We start from the raw sequence: 13,094 nt of genomic DNA, 5'->3' as shown, positions 1-13,094 counted from the left end.
TAGAGAAAAAAAAGAAGACTTGAATTGTCTCAACATAGTCCTTCAAAATGTGGTTGACCAAATGGTCTTGGTTCACAAACTGTGCTTTACTAGTTGGTCACAGAGAAAAGTACAGATACTGGGAGTAATGGGAAAGAACTTTTTGTAGCAGCTGGTCAAAGTAATTTTATGTCTGTTGATGTAATTTAAAAAATCAAGCATACCTTTTTTTATGCTTTCCTTAAATATAATTTTTCTCATAGTTAATTTTTACTAGATATTACAAAAGTTTTTTTATCTGTAATGGATGTAATAAAACAAAGAAAAATCTGGTCAATCACCACAGTCTGAGGGGCCCTGGTGTAAACTGAGAAAAAGCTCATGCGGAGGAGCAACCGGTCAGAAGAGATCAGGGCTAAGAGCAAAAAATAGTATTTTAGAGGAAGAAGGAGCATGAACAGGACAGATGTCCTGTCAGATGACAAGGTGCTGGGGAGACACTACACTGGAAGACTTGGCCAAATTCTGTTAGCCCTCATAAGGTCATTCCAGATGTGCACCACTTTCTCTGTGAGTTGTCCTGTTACATGTTAAACAGGAGTGTTAGTTTAAAGGTTGATTATTACTTAGATGGTAATAAGGGTATATCACTTGGTGGGGGAAAACTCTATTATGTGTTTGCAGTAAGCCAAAGCTAATACATTATTGCCAGTTACCACTTTTCTGAAAGGTAATACTCCCATTGCTCTCCCTCCTCACTCCTCCCCTCAAATCTTGGATTAACTTAAAAATACTATTTAATATGACCTCATCTAGGGATTAAAGGATTTTTGTCAGGTTCAAAAAATTCCTGTCAGATTTGTATTCCTTATTTGTATACCTTATTTGTATTCCTTATCAATCATGATGAATTACTAAAATGATGGTTTTCCTGGCAAATATATTGCCTGGTCTCCCAAGAGATTCTGACGTAATGTTGTATTTTCAAAAGCAAATGTTTCCATCCTAATGAAGAAAATGCTTATAAGGGATCCCTGGGTGGCGCAGCGGTTTGGCGCCTGCCTTTGGCCCAGGGCGCGATCCTGGAGACCCGGGATCAAATCCCACGTCGGGCTCCCGGTGCATGGAGCCTGCTTCTCCCTCTGCCTGTGTCTCTGCCTCTCTCTCTGTGTGTCTCTAATGAATAAATAAATAAAATCTTTAAAAAAAAAAAAAAAAGAAAAGAAAATGCTTATAAAACCAATACTTTAGGAAGTTGAAACAGGTGACTGGAATACCATGTGGAACAAATGTATTCATGAAACTGGCAGATATGTATTAGTGATGTGATATTGTTTTTCTTTAAATTATTGAAGTGACAATTTACCTAAGCTGAATACTATTCCTTTTCTGATTCCTGGTGAGTTGTGAATGCTCCAAGTTTTAGATAAATTTGAATCCAGTGAATTCTCGCTTACAGAATTCAGGTGATAATTCGGTATTGAAGATTTATTCTAGCTGGTCTCTTTTGGGTATTGTTACTGTCAATATCTTAAAAAGTCTTTCTTTTGTTTATAATATGGTCAGTATGATACTGGTCAGTATTTTTGTTTCTTGATTTCATTTACTAATATGCCTATATAAAGTATTATTCTACTAGAAGGCTGCTGAATTATTGGCTATTTTAGTAAAAATTCGTCAGTGATCTGGATTATGAACATGTAAGGATAGTTCTCAGCTTCCTTTGCTCATTAAAAGGAGCTCGGGGTGGACACATGTATTTATGTATACAAGTATGCCTACATGTATATATTTAAAAATAGCTGGGCTCTAGCCAATTCATTTAAATTAAATTCTTTTTTAAGGCTTGGGCATTTAAAAAGTGTCAAGGTGACCATAATACATAACGAGGACTGAGAGTTACTGCCTACAAGCAGGGTCACTTGGACCACTTGTTATGTCCTAGATTGCTGTCCTATATCCCTGCCCTCTGCTGGAGTTTGTAATTCAGTGGTGCTGAGGTTGGCACCCCCTGTAAATTTCTGACAATATCCCAGATGATGATGATGGTGGTTCTGAAACACCAGTTTAAAAACCATGGTTTTAAAGGATCTGAACAGACTGAGTATGACCTCAGTCATTCAAATCTAGATTAGAAGGCTTTGGGAAAGATGATGGCTGAGGTTGGCCTTGATGAATGAGTGAAACTTTGGTGGAGGGAGGGACAAGGCATTTTAGCAGGAAGTAGAGGTTTAAAAACTAGATGAGCAGAGGCATAGAGCTCTTTACCTTTCATAACTAATCAGCAAGTTATGTTCCTTCAGAGATGTACCAATCAGCAATGCTTTGGTTTAAAACTGTTTTCTGTTCACATAATCAGTTTCTTCAACAAATGATGTCCTGCACATGGACTGTGCTTAAAATGAGAGCTTTAAATTTTTTTTTATTTTAATGGTTATTTACTCATCTATGTAATCTGTTTTTCTTCCATGACAGGCACTGTGCCAGATGCCTGATATATGGACATTTTTAAAAGAGAAGTATGGTCTAGTACAAGGTCAACAAACTTTTTCTGCCCAGGACCAGATTTTGCGAATCAAGAGGTAAATCAAGGATATTATACAGGTATTTATATAACCACTCAAAATGTAACCAATCTTATCTTGTGTGCTATAGAAAAGCAGGTTTAAGGTCAGAATTGGCCACAGGCTGAGGTTTGTCGATTCCTGGTCTAGTGAGTGAGACAAGCATTAATAAACACACATATAAATACAAGACAAAAATACATTTTGTTAACTATAATAAAGCAAAATCATGGGTTCTGTGAGGAAAGGCAAGAGGGGCTGTTATCTAGCTTGGTGTGGAAGAGGTCAGAGAAGGCAGTTTTGAGGGAAGATTATTTGTAAGGAGTCTTGAAGGGTGAGTTTGGGGGTCATATCTGTGAGTACTGAGGAACAGAGGAACTGAAGGAAGGCCCAGGCAGTGGAGTGAATTGCTTAAGGTGGGTGTGGTGTGAGGTAGGGTCAGAGAGAAGGCAGGTGCTATAATTCATGCTAAAACACTTTTACTGTTTTCAAAGCACAGAAATATTAGCCCCATGAAGAGCCTGAGTGGGCAGTGTAGGCTGTAAACTGGCAAGGCTTAGTAGAAAGGTAATTCATGTTTTAGTAAATGGAGAAAGAAAAAAATCATTGAGTTATTAACCTGATTGCCTTTCTTTGATTTGAAAGAAAAAAAAAATCCCTGTTCTGCTAGACTTGATGCAGTTGATGAGAACAAAGTGATACAGTGCAGTGGGGGAAAGCTACATTTATTTCATGCTTATGTAAAGCCAAGCACTACAACTTGAATGTTTAATACCTAAAGAGTATGTTATTATTTTTCTCATTTAGAGAAGAAAAAATTGAGTCATAGAGAAATTTAGTAGATCACCCAAGATTATACTATAGTTCATAGTAGAGCTGAAATCGAAACCTATGTATTCTGATTCCACAACTCATGCTATTTACAAGGAAGGAAGGTAGAGTGGAGAGAGAAAAGAATCATAAAACAAGGGGAATGGACAGGGGAAATAAATGTGATGTGGTTCTCATCTGAGATCAGCATAACCTCAACATTTCAGAAAACGTATGTGTAAGATGGCATACGTGTAGCAGATGTGTTAGTGGGTTTTGCTTTCCTTTCTGTATCTCTGGTAGATATAATTAAGCATTTCCCCCCCGAATTTCTAGGAATCTCTGAACCCTTATGCACACAAAGATGCAAGGTGCCCCACAAGGTTATAAGTAAAATGTTGGAATATCGAAGGAGTAAAACCTTGAACAGTTCTTGGTTGACATAGCTAACAAATTCAGGAAATGTCATTCAAGTGAGTGTTGGCCTTTGCAGGACTCTCCACCTTTGTACATGTTTCTTCCTCTTTCCCTTTCCCTCTGAGTCCTGGCAAATTTCTGGATCAGTGGTTGGAAACTTTTTCTCTGATGGGCCAGATAATATTTTCAGCTTTGCAAGCCAGTATCTATCACATCTCCTTACCCCTGCTGTTGTAGTGCAAAAGCAGCCAGAGGCAACACTTAAATGAAAGATAATGTCTTTGTGGCAATAAATCTTTATTGGCCCAACAGTCAGTGGGCCAGATTTGGCCTATGAGCTGTAGTTTGCTGACCTCTATCTTAGCCCAGAATAAATGTTGCAATTTAACGTTGCTGTGTAGCAGCAAATTTTTTGTAGTTCCCTCATGTTTTGTTTTTGGTTCATATCTCAATAATATCTTACATTATACTGTCTTTACAAATCTATTTGAAAAGCTGTATTTTCACACTTTTGTGATCTTTTTCAAGGCAGATACTGACTTTTCTTCACCAGTTGTCCAGTGTAGAACTTAGCAGGTATAAAGATTTATTGGTATGTTGAGTAAAATAGTGGAAGATTATATTTCCCCCAAATGGCCAAAGCAATATTTCCTGTCCTGCATGCCCCTCTCAAACTTTGGCACTCACCATCAAGAGGAGGGTCCCTTATTTCCCCTTTCCTTGAATCTGGGTTGGACTTTGTGACTGCCTCAATGAATAGAATGTGGTGGAAATCATGCCTCATGTGTGATACAGCTTCCATGTGGTCCACTCTCTATCCTTTCTCTCAATATGCACATCCTTAGATCCCCAGCCTCCATGCTGAGAGGAAGCCTGAATTATCCCAGATAATTCATGAAGATAAGCTACACGAAGTGATTCACATGTACAAGAACTGAGACACACCCACCCCTTACCCCCACCATTGCCAGCTTTCATCAGTCTCCTGACATGCAAGTCAGTGAGCCTTCAGGGATCTCAGGGAGCCAAATCCAGCAGGCTGCCTTTTTTTTTGTAAATAGTCTTACTGGGACACAGTCACATGCTTTCATTTATGTATTATTAATTGCAGCTTCTACTCTTCAGCAGCAGAATTGAGTAGTCATGACAGAGAGTGTATTTATGGCCCACAAAACTGAAAACACTAACTGCCTCTTCACAGAAAATTTTGCTGACTTCTTCCTCAAACCTAAAGTCATCCATTTAAGGCAGATGGAATGAAGGCAGGCATTCACATTGTTTCCTGTCTGAACACCTGATCTGCAGAATTCATGAACATCATAAATGGTTGCTTTATAACATGGTGTCATTTGAGAGTAATATGCAGTTAGAGTACCTGGAACACAGACGGATATAATTGTTGGGAAAATCCAAGCTTATGTTTGTTAAAATATAATATAAGAAGGTCTAAATCTACCCTCCTTCTTGCCCGTTCCTGATCCCCTAATAAACACATCCTTTCATACTTTTCTAGTTTTAACATCTAAGGTTAAAGAACATGACCATGTATATCTTCCTTAGTGTTTTGGAAATAGGGTATATTTTCCTTCTACAAAGTAAATATTAGGGAGGTCCTAATTAGCTTTAAGAGACGGGAGGTTTTGCTCATGTAGAAGTTGAGTTTCAACAGCTATTTCCATGGATCTTATGAACCATGAAATCTCTTCTCACATTTACTTTTGGTTTCTTAATCATTGCAAGATTCAAATGCATGAGCAACAACCTCCAACTACATAATATTTGTTGTGGCTCATAGTTCATACGGATGGAGGTGCCATTAAAATATCCAGAATCATGTTCTGTATTTTCTCCTTTTGCCATTCATCAAAATGAAAGGTTTTCATGAAAAGTATTAAAGGCCATAAAATAAAATATATTGTAGTGCTTCCTTTGAAATGTTTTAAACATTATTAAAAATAGTGCAGTTTGAGGTAAAAGGTCAACCAGCAATAATCACTTTTTTAACATTGATGTGATTTTTATTAAACATCATTTTGGTATCATTTCAGAAGGCTCTGGAAATCATTTTTCATTTTTTACATATCATTTTGCAGCTGTCAATTGCCCAGAAGCATTATATCTCAATTCTTCTGTGCTTAATAATATTTTATGGGCTTATTTTTTTGAGAAATCCTGTGTTGTGAAAACTTATACAATGGAGAGATACTTAAAACATGCAAGTACTCACACAGTTTTTGTAATGTGCAGAAATACAGTAAGTTCTTTGATTCCGATTTTTTAAAAATAAGGAGAAGCTGGATATTGTTTTTTCTGTTTCTTCAGTTTCTCTTAGCAAGAGGACTAGAAGCTTATAAAACATTCTTAGGATGGTTACTTTGAACTTAGGTTTTCTGTCTAAGTTAATCTTGTGTTTCCGTGGGATAAAGGAGAAGCATAGGATGTGAGTATGTGAGAGAGCAATGTACAACACGGGCACACATATTTATATTAAATTAAAGAGCTCAAATTTGAGTTGTCCAGTAGGGTTACCATGAACACCTTACATTGCCAAACTTCTACTTCTTCCATTATCCCTAATATCTGGTTATTAATTTGTTCTCTGGTTTTGAGAGTAACGCAAGTTATCTGTTGAGGGCAAGGTAGCATTGTGGAGAAGAACAAAGTCTTCAGTATTATACTTTTTGGGGTTCGAATGCTAAGTCTGCTACTTTTTAGCTTTTCCTCTTTGGCAAGCTCTTTCAACTTTCTAAGTCACAATTTCCCTCAATCTCCACAAAATGGGGATAGAAAACACTTACTTCATAGGGTTGTTGTAAGGATTAAATGATACACAGTTATCTGAGCATTGTGCTTGGCATATAGTGAGCCATGATAAATGGCTATTACTAATTTTCCTATCTCTACTAAGGTTTGATTAGCTATGGGTGGAAAGGATTCAATTATTTCAAAGAAATCATTGGAAAAGTCTACCAACTCAAAACTATTTCTTCTATATTGTACTATGCTATATATAATTTGATACCATTTTAGTGGATCATTTCCTTAGTCTACAATTTCTAAGACAGGCATTAGTCAAAGTATAAATGTTAACCTAAGGTGTACCACATGTTAATATTCAGGTATATGAACTTGAAAATCAAATTAGCTACTTGTTGCTTAGGACACATTAAGATAATAAAGTTACATGACATTGGATTCATAAATTTTTCTGGAAGGGCAAGTGGAGAGTGGCGTACTGTGGCACCTAAGTCTGTGTATGGTATGGTAGTGTGTTGAAAACATGAAGGAAAGAAATGAGAAAAAAATACCAGCTGCTAATAATTTCTTAGGAAGCAGGTTGTCATGTGCCTTGATTGTATTCTACTTATATGCCATTGGATTCCTGTTTAACATTTTGTGTAACTCTTTCCATATGATTTTGGTTCCATGACCAGCAATCACAGCTTATCTTTGGAAGGATTCCCTAAGGCTCCATGAGCCAGTCTGCACTCATATGCCTGGAAGCTGCCTGGGTGGCCCTTAGCCAGTGACTCAGGGGTGCTCCCTGGTGAGGACCACTCTCAGGCACAGTTCATAATGCAAAGTTCCCTGTGGGATAAGGATGATGAGCATTGCCTTTGAGAGATTTTGCATGAGATCTTATTTATGTTTGGTTTCTTCCCCTTCTTATCATGATTACTAGGCTTCTCTGAAAACTCTTATTTTCCCTGGAAATTATTTATTAAGAAATCACTTGCACATAAGTCCTCATCCCAAAATCTTCTTCTGGGGACCTCTTTAATGACAAGGTGAAAACAAATACAATTTTCTATTATTTAAACTGTTGGGACCAGGAGGGAACTTCACCTGTTTAGAGGGAGTTAAATGATAGACTACTCTGATATTTCATCGAGATGTGGGAGAACTAGCTGATGGTCTGTAAAGAGATCTTAAAACAAACAAGTAATTCAACTGTCCTGCATAATAACCTTGTGAGTACTTAAATGATGGGGCATACAACAAGGAAGAAGAAATCAGGATGATGGAGAAAAAAGAGATTGGACCCCAAACAGAGGATTAAACAAAGCCCTGCTGGAGTTTTGTATCATAGTCTACCAAACAGAGATGTCATACATGCAATTGTAAGGTATTCTGTAAAACAAACCTCTGTGTCTTCCTCCTCCTGTCTTACTACCTGTGCTAGTGGAATTGGGAAGAGTAAAGAAAATAGGCGTGATAATTCATTATGGAGAGTATTGGAGCAAAAATGCTGCAGTAAAGAGATCTATAAACTAATTTCTTAAAATCAGGAATTTGCAGCCAGAGATGATTAGAAGAAATATTCACACCACCTCCCAAATTTCCAGAGCATTATGGACAGTAGACAGATGTCCCATCACTCATTGGGTGGAGCTCTAACTAATTTTATTTCAATTGTAGAGGACTAGGTGAACCTAGCTGATATCTGGATTCTATTTGCTTCTCTGTTATATCGAATGACATATAGTTAGCTATGTAGGAGATAAATATTTCTAGTCTTTTAACATCAAAGTATTTATTTATTTATTTATTTTTAAAGATTTTATTTATTTATTCATGAGAGACAAAGAGAGAGAGGCAGAGACACAGGCAGAGGGAGAAGCAGGCACCATGCAAGGAGCCTGATGTGGGACTTGATCCCGGGTCTCCAGGATCAAGCCCTGGGCTGAAGGCAGGGCTAAACCACTGAGCCACCAGGACTGCCCTCTTTTTTTATTTAAATTAGCTGACATATAGTATATCAGTTTCAGATGTAGTGTTCAATAATTAATCAGTTGCATATAACACTCAGTGCTCATCAAAGCATTTCTTTCCACCTGTTTTTCATTGGCCCAACCTTAGGAAAGGGTTGAAAATAGAGTATAAAAGAGAAAATTCATTTATTGATAGTCTGAGCAGGGCAAGGGAAGAGGATGCCTGGATATATCCCCTTAGCACGTGAAGGGGAAAAATATGAGTGGGATTTAATTACCATGGAACCAGTTATGTACCTCATTCTGCTCTTGAGAACAAAAGGCCACTTACAGAGTTTCCAACTCCAGACACTTACAAACCAAAGTAAACAAGATAACTTCCCATAGGCAGTCAATATCTGCCATTCTAGAAGAGAGACTATGATAGAAGTGTTGACAGAAAATAATGAAAGAAATGTCCCCAGAAGTCATGAATACTCTTACGATTGGGAGTACTAATTACTTTCTTATTCCACAGTCCTCATCTGGCCACTGAGCAACTTCTCCTCTCCAATCTACTTTATAAAGTTGTCATGAAAATCAAAGAATGGGTGAATGGACGAGGCCCACATCAAAACAGCCCAAAAAAGTTGGTCAGAGGATAGTTTCCAGTGGTGTTGCTAATTCTTGCTAGCATGAAAATTTGGCTATAGAATTTTCTTGAGCTTCTTTTTTTCTTCCCCAAATTCTTTTCTCATTTGTGTCATAAATTGGCTTATCCTTCTGAAGATGCTATATCTGTATTTATGTCCATATTGATATATTTTAACATGTTGCATATTCTACAAAACTCTTAAAACATTAACCATAGAAATCAAAGCACATAGTGACAGCTAAGTGCACATACCTGAAATTTCTCTACTTAAAACTACTTTTTAAAGGTTATTTAAGAAACATCTGCTAAGTTATAAATACATTTTTCCAGGAAATAAACAGCTCATATGCAATCTACCCACTTGTATACCAGAGGACAATATAGCTATTGATCATAACATTCCTTCCCACTGAGTCTAAATGCAATCTCAGAGCCTTTCTCAACTCTGGAAATGAGAAGATCATGGTCGAAGTTGGTATTTCAATGGAAGATCATTTGCATTTCTTATCCTAAAGCATCAACTCTTAACACTAAAGAATGAATGGGTTTTTAAATCTTCATCAACAGGAGAGCTAGTTAGACACATGTTACAACAGGAAAGGGAAAGTCACTAGATAATTTTGACTTGAGATGAGTTGAGAAGTTGCGAAGTATTCCATAGTGGGATGATGCTCTAAGGGCAGAAGGGCCTTATAAAGGGAAAAGAGGAAGGTCACGAAGACAAACTTCCATTATCTCTTGCTTTAGAGCTGCACTGACCAATATGGTAGCCTCTACGTCTGTGTGGTTACCGAGTACTTGAAATGTGGCTTGTCTGAATTGAAATGTGCTGTGTCAAGTACATACTAGAATTTCAAGACTTAGAATTTAAAAATAATGTAAACATAGCTTATTAATAAATTTTATATTGATTATATTTAAAATCATAATAGTTTGAACATACTGGGTTAAATACTGGGACATACTGGCTAAATTTTGTCTCTTTTTTTTTTTTTTTTTTGCCTCTTTAAAATGTGACCATCTGAAAAGTAAGATTATATATATGACTCGGGTTGTATTTCCATTGGCTAGCCCATTGGTCTATAGCATGGAGTTTTACCTGGATTCAGAGATCTTTAAAAGGATTCATGCAGAGGGTTTTAGAAGATGGAGAGATCTCTGGAATTTTATGTACCATGTATGTGCTCCTGTATATGAGGATATTTCTGAAAGAATATCATTAGATTTTTATCAGGCTATATAATACCAAATAAGGGTAGTTACCACTGATTTAGTCTCTCATGGAAGGTTATAAGACCTTATAAGACCTTAAAGGTTATAATTCCTCTTAAAGTGAAATTTTAGAGGGCAAAATGCAGGACATTGCGCCATTTCTAAAAACTCTTAGAGAAGAAATCTAAGATTCCTTATCATGGGGTTGAGGATATACTCTTGATGAAGATAGTGGCTGAGTACCTTGTTCATAATTTTATTCCCAGGACCTGGCATTCATTGTTGGCATCCAAAAAATATTTTGCCATTTACTGAATTTGAGATCATTACCTGTGAAAAAAAATTTTTAAAGATTTATTTATTTGTTTGAGAGAGAGAGAGAAAGAGAGAGTGAGTCAAGGTGGGACAGAGGAGAGTGAAAGAAATAATCTTAAGCAGACTCCCCACTAAGCAGGGGCTTGATCTAAGGACCCTGAAATCATGACCTGAGGCAAAATCAAGAGTCAATTAACTGGTTGAGCTACCCAGGCATCCCAGATCATTACTTATGAAAATATAAAGGTCATTATTATTATTATTTTTTAAAGATTTTATTTATTTATTCATGAGATACACAGAGAGAGGGAGAGAGAGGCAGAGACACAGGCAGAGGGAGAAGCAGGCTCCATGCAGGGAGCCTGATGTGGGACTTGATCCTGTGACTCTAGGATCATGTCCTGGGCTGAAGGCAGGCACTAAACCACTGAGCCACCAGGGATCCTCCTATTATTATTATTATTTTTTTTATTTTTGCAAAAATACTAAGCACAGTTTAGAAATAAGAATGATACCTTGGAACATATTTAGCAAATATATTTGCCTCAGGCCAAATCACAGAACCTAAGATTGGAAACAATGATATGAAAGTAAGTAGTTTAATTGTGAGGTAAGCCAGGAAGCACTAGGGGAGTGATGAAGTGAGACAGACACGGGAAGGAAGCTATTTCAAGGTCAATTAATGAGCAGGTTATTGCTGTGGGTCCTCTGGGACATTGTGTAGATTGAGTCTCCGAGTTGTTCCATGTGAAGGGTAAAGATGTTATCAACTCCTGTGTGTCACTGGTGGAAGGCCTTTCCTGGAGTCATAAACGTGCCAGGTCTGTCTGGTCCTTGTGAAGGCTGAGCATCCTCTGACAGCCAAGGGAAGCCTCAGCCTTAGAGTTATGGCCACATGCATTTACAAGCTGTCCGCAATTTTGGGAAGAGTAAGTGCCAAGAGGATATGGGCAAGATACCAACAGCTTGAGCTAAGTGTTACATGAGGGTAGTATGGCTGGAAGAAGTTGCTCTTTAATTATATAGCACTGGAGAGGGAGGGTGTGTTTATTATAGGATAATGATCTTAATCCAAAGGACTTGGAAAATTGTGCATATGGGAATTTCATGAAAATGGTTGTCTGTCTTCTGGGGATTAAAGAAAATTAATGCTCTTTCTATACCGCAGGCTTGTTTATGTTCAGACCCATCCAAACTCATGTTGTTTTTCAACTACTTCAGTGTAAATGCTCATAGGAAAATGAATCTTTGAGTGTTGTTGAAAAACCATTAAAAATGCTGCAATTTTTGTGAAACAATTTGGCAAGGGTAAGGTTTGTTGGGGGAAATGAAAAACAGTTTTGAGGCTGAGAATTTTGTATTTCCTCACAAACAAGTTTAATGAAAAGTAAAATTATTTCTTCTCTTTGGCTGAGTTAAAATGCTTAAATGTTTTCTGTGAGCAGTAAGTGCAAATTTTCTGATAGATCACAATGTTTACCCTTCCAAAATCTATTCTCCACTAGAGAAACCCAATTATTAGGATGAAAGTGGTATATAAGTAGAATTGTTTTCACAGTGTCTATTGAAAATTTGAAGGAAAGCACTCCTTATTTTTAAATCTGGAGAAAGACATTAACTGTCCTTTATCAAGCTATTTTATTTATTTTCAGGAATACTTTGGTCATAGTCTTTCAAAGGCACAAACATCAATTAGCTGAACTTGAAATCTTTGCTACAAACAAGACTGTTCACATTTTTTTAAAAAGTAATTGTAGTACAGTTAACGTACAGTGTTATATTAGTTTCATGTGTACAATATACTTATTCACTAATTCTGTACATTACTCAGTGATCATCGTAAGTGTGATTCCACATGTGAATGAAATCCTGTGGTATTTGTCTTTCTGTAATTGCTTTATTACCATTATGCCCTGTATCTATCCATATTGTTGGAAATGGCAAGATTTCATTCTTTTTTATGGCTGAGTGATATTCCACTGTGTGTGTGTGTGTGTGTGTGTGTGTGTGTGTGTGTATCTCCCATTGTTATCCGTTCATCTGTAAATGGACATCTGGGCTTCCAGAATTTGGATATTGTAAATAATGCTGCAATAAGCATAGGGTCACATACATCTTTTTAGATTACTGTTTTCATATTCTTTGGGTAAATACCCAGTGGTGGAACTACTGGATCATGTGGTAATTCTATTTTTAACTTTTTGAGTAACCTCCATCCATACTCTTTTCCACAGTGCCTGTGCCAGTTTGCATTTCCACCAAAAGTGCACAAGGGTTCCTTTTTCTCTACATCCTCAACAACATATGTTGTTTCTTGTGTTTTTCATATTAGGGCTATTCAAACTCTTGATTTGACCTATAGCACTGCATTTGTAGGAGACAATAGAGCAGGATGATAGAAAATTAGCAATAGTGTCTTATTTGTAATTTATTTTCCCATAAGCAAATTAT

The 13,094-nt window shown here is 37.0% G+C and overlaps 1 long non-coding RNA gene across 21 annotated transcripts in view; it reads left to right on the top strand.

Moving 5' to 3' along the window:
• The window catches only part of LOC144289656 (uncharacterized), a 469,344-nt gene that overhangs the window by 363,133 nt on the left and 93,117 nt on the right, over window positions 1–13,094 (top strand). For 18 of the 21 annotated variants that reach the window (XR_013357504.1, XR_013357505.1, XR_013357497.1 and 15 more), the window contains one exon: window positions 2,455–2,583. This is a non-coding gene — a long non-coding RNA (uncharacterized LOC144289656). The remainder of the gene's footprint in view (window positions 1–2,454; window positions 2,584–13,094) is intronic. The other 3 variants (XR_013357502.1, XR_013357507.1, XR_013357503.1) reach the window with 1 other exon arrangement.

This window comes from Canis aureus, chromosome 19 (assembly GCF_053574225.1).
Source record: "Canis aureus isolate CA01 chromosome 19, VMU_Caureus_v.1.0, whole genome shotgun sequence".
Taxonomy (NCBI): domain Eukaryota; kingdom Metazoa; phylum Chordata; class Mammalia; order Carnivora; family Canidae; genus Canis; species Canis aureus.
Note: the sequence above shows the minus strand (reverse complement) of the source record. Positions and strands in the feature narration are given on the sequence as shown.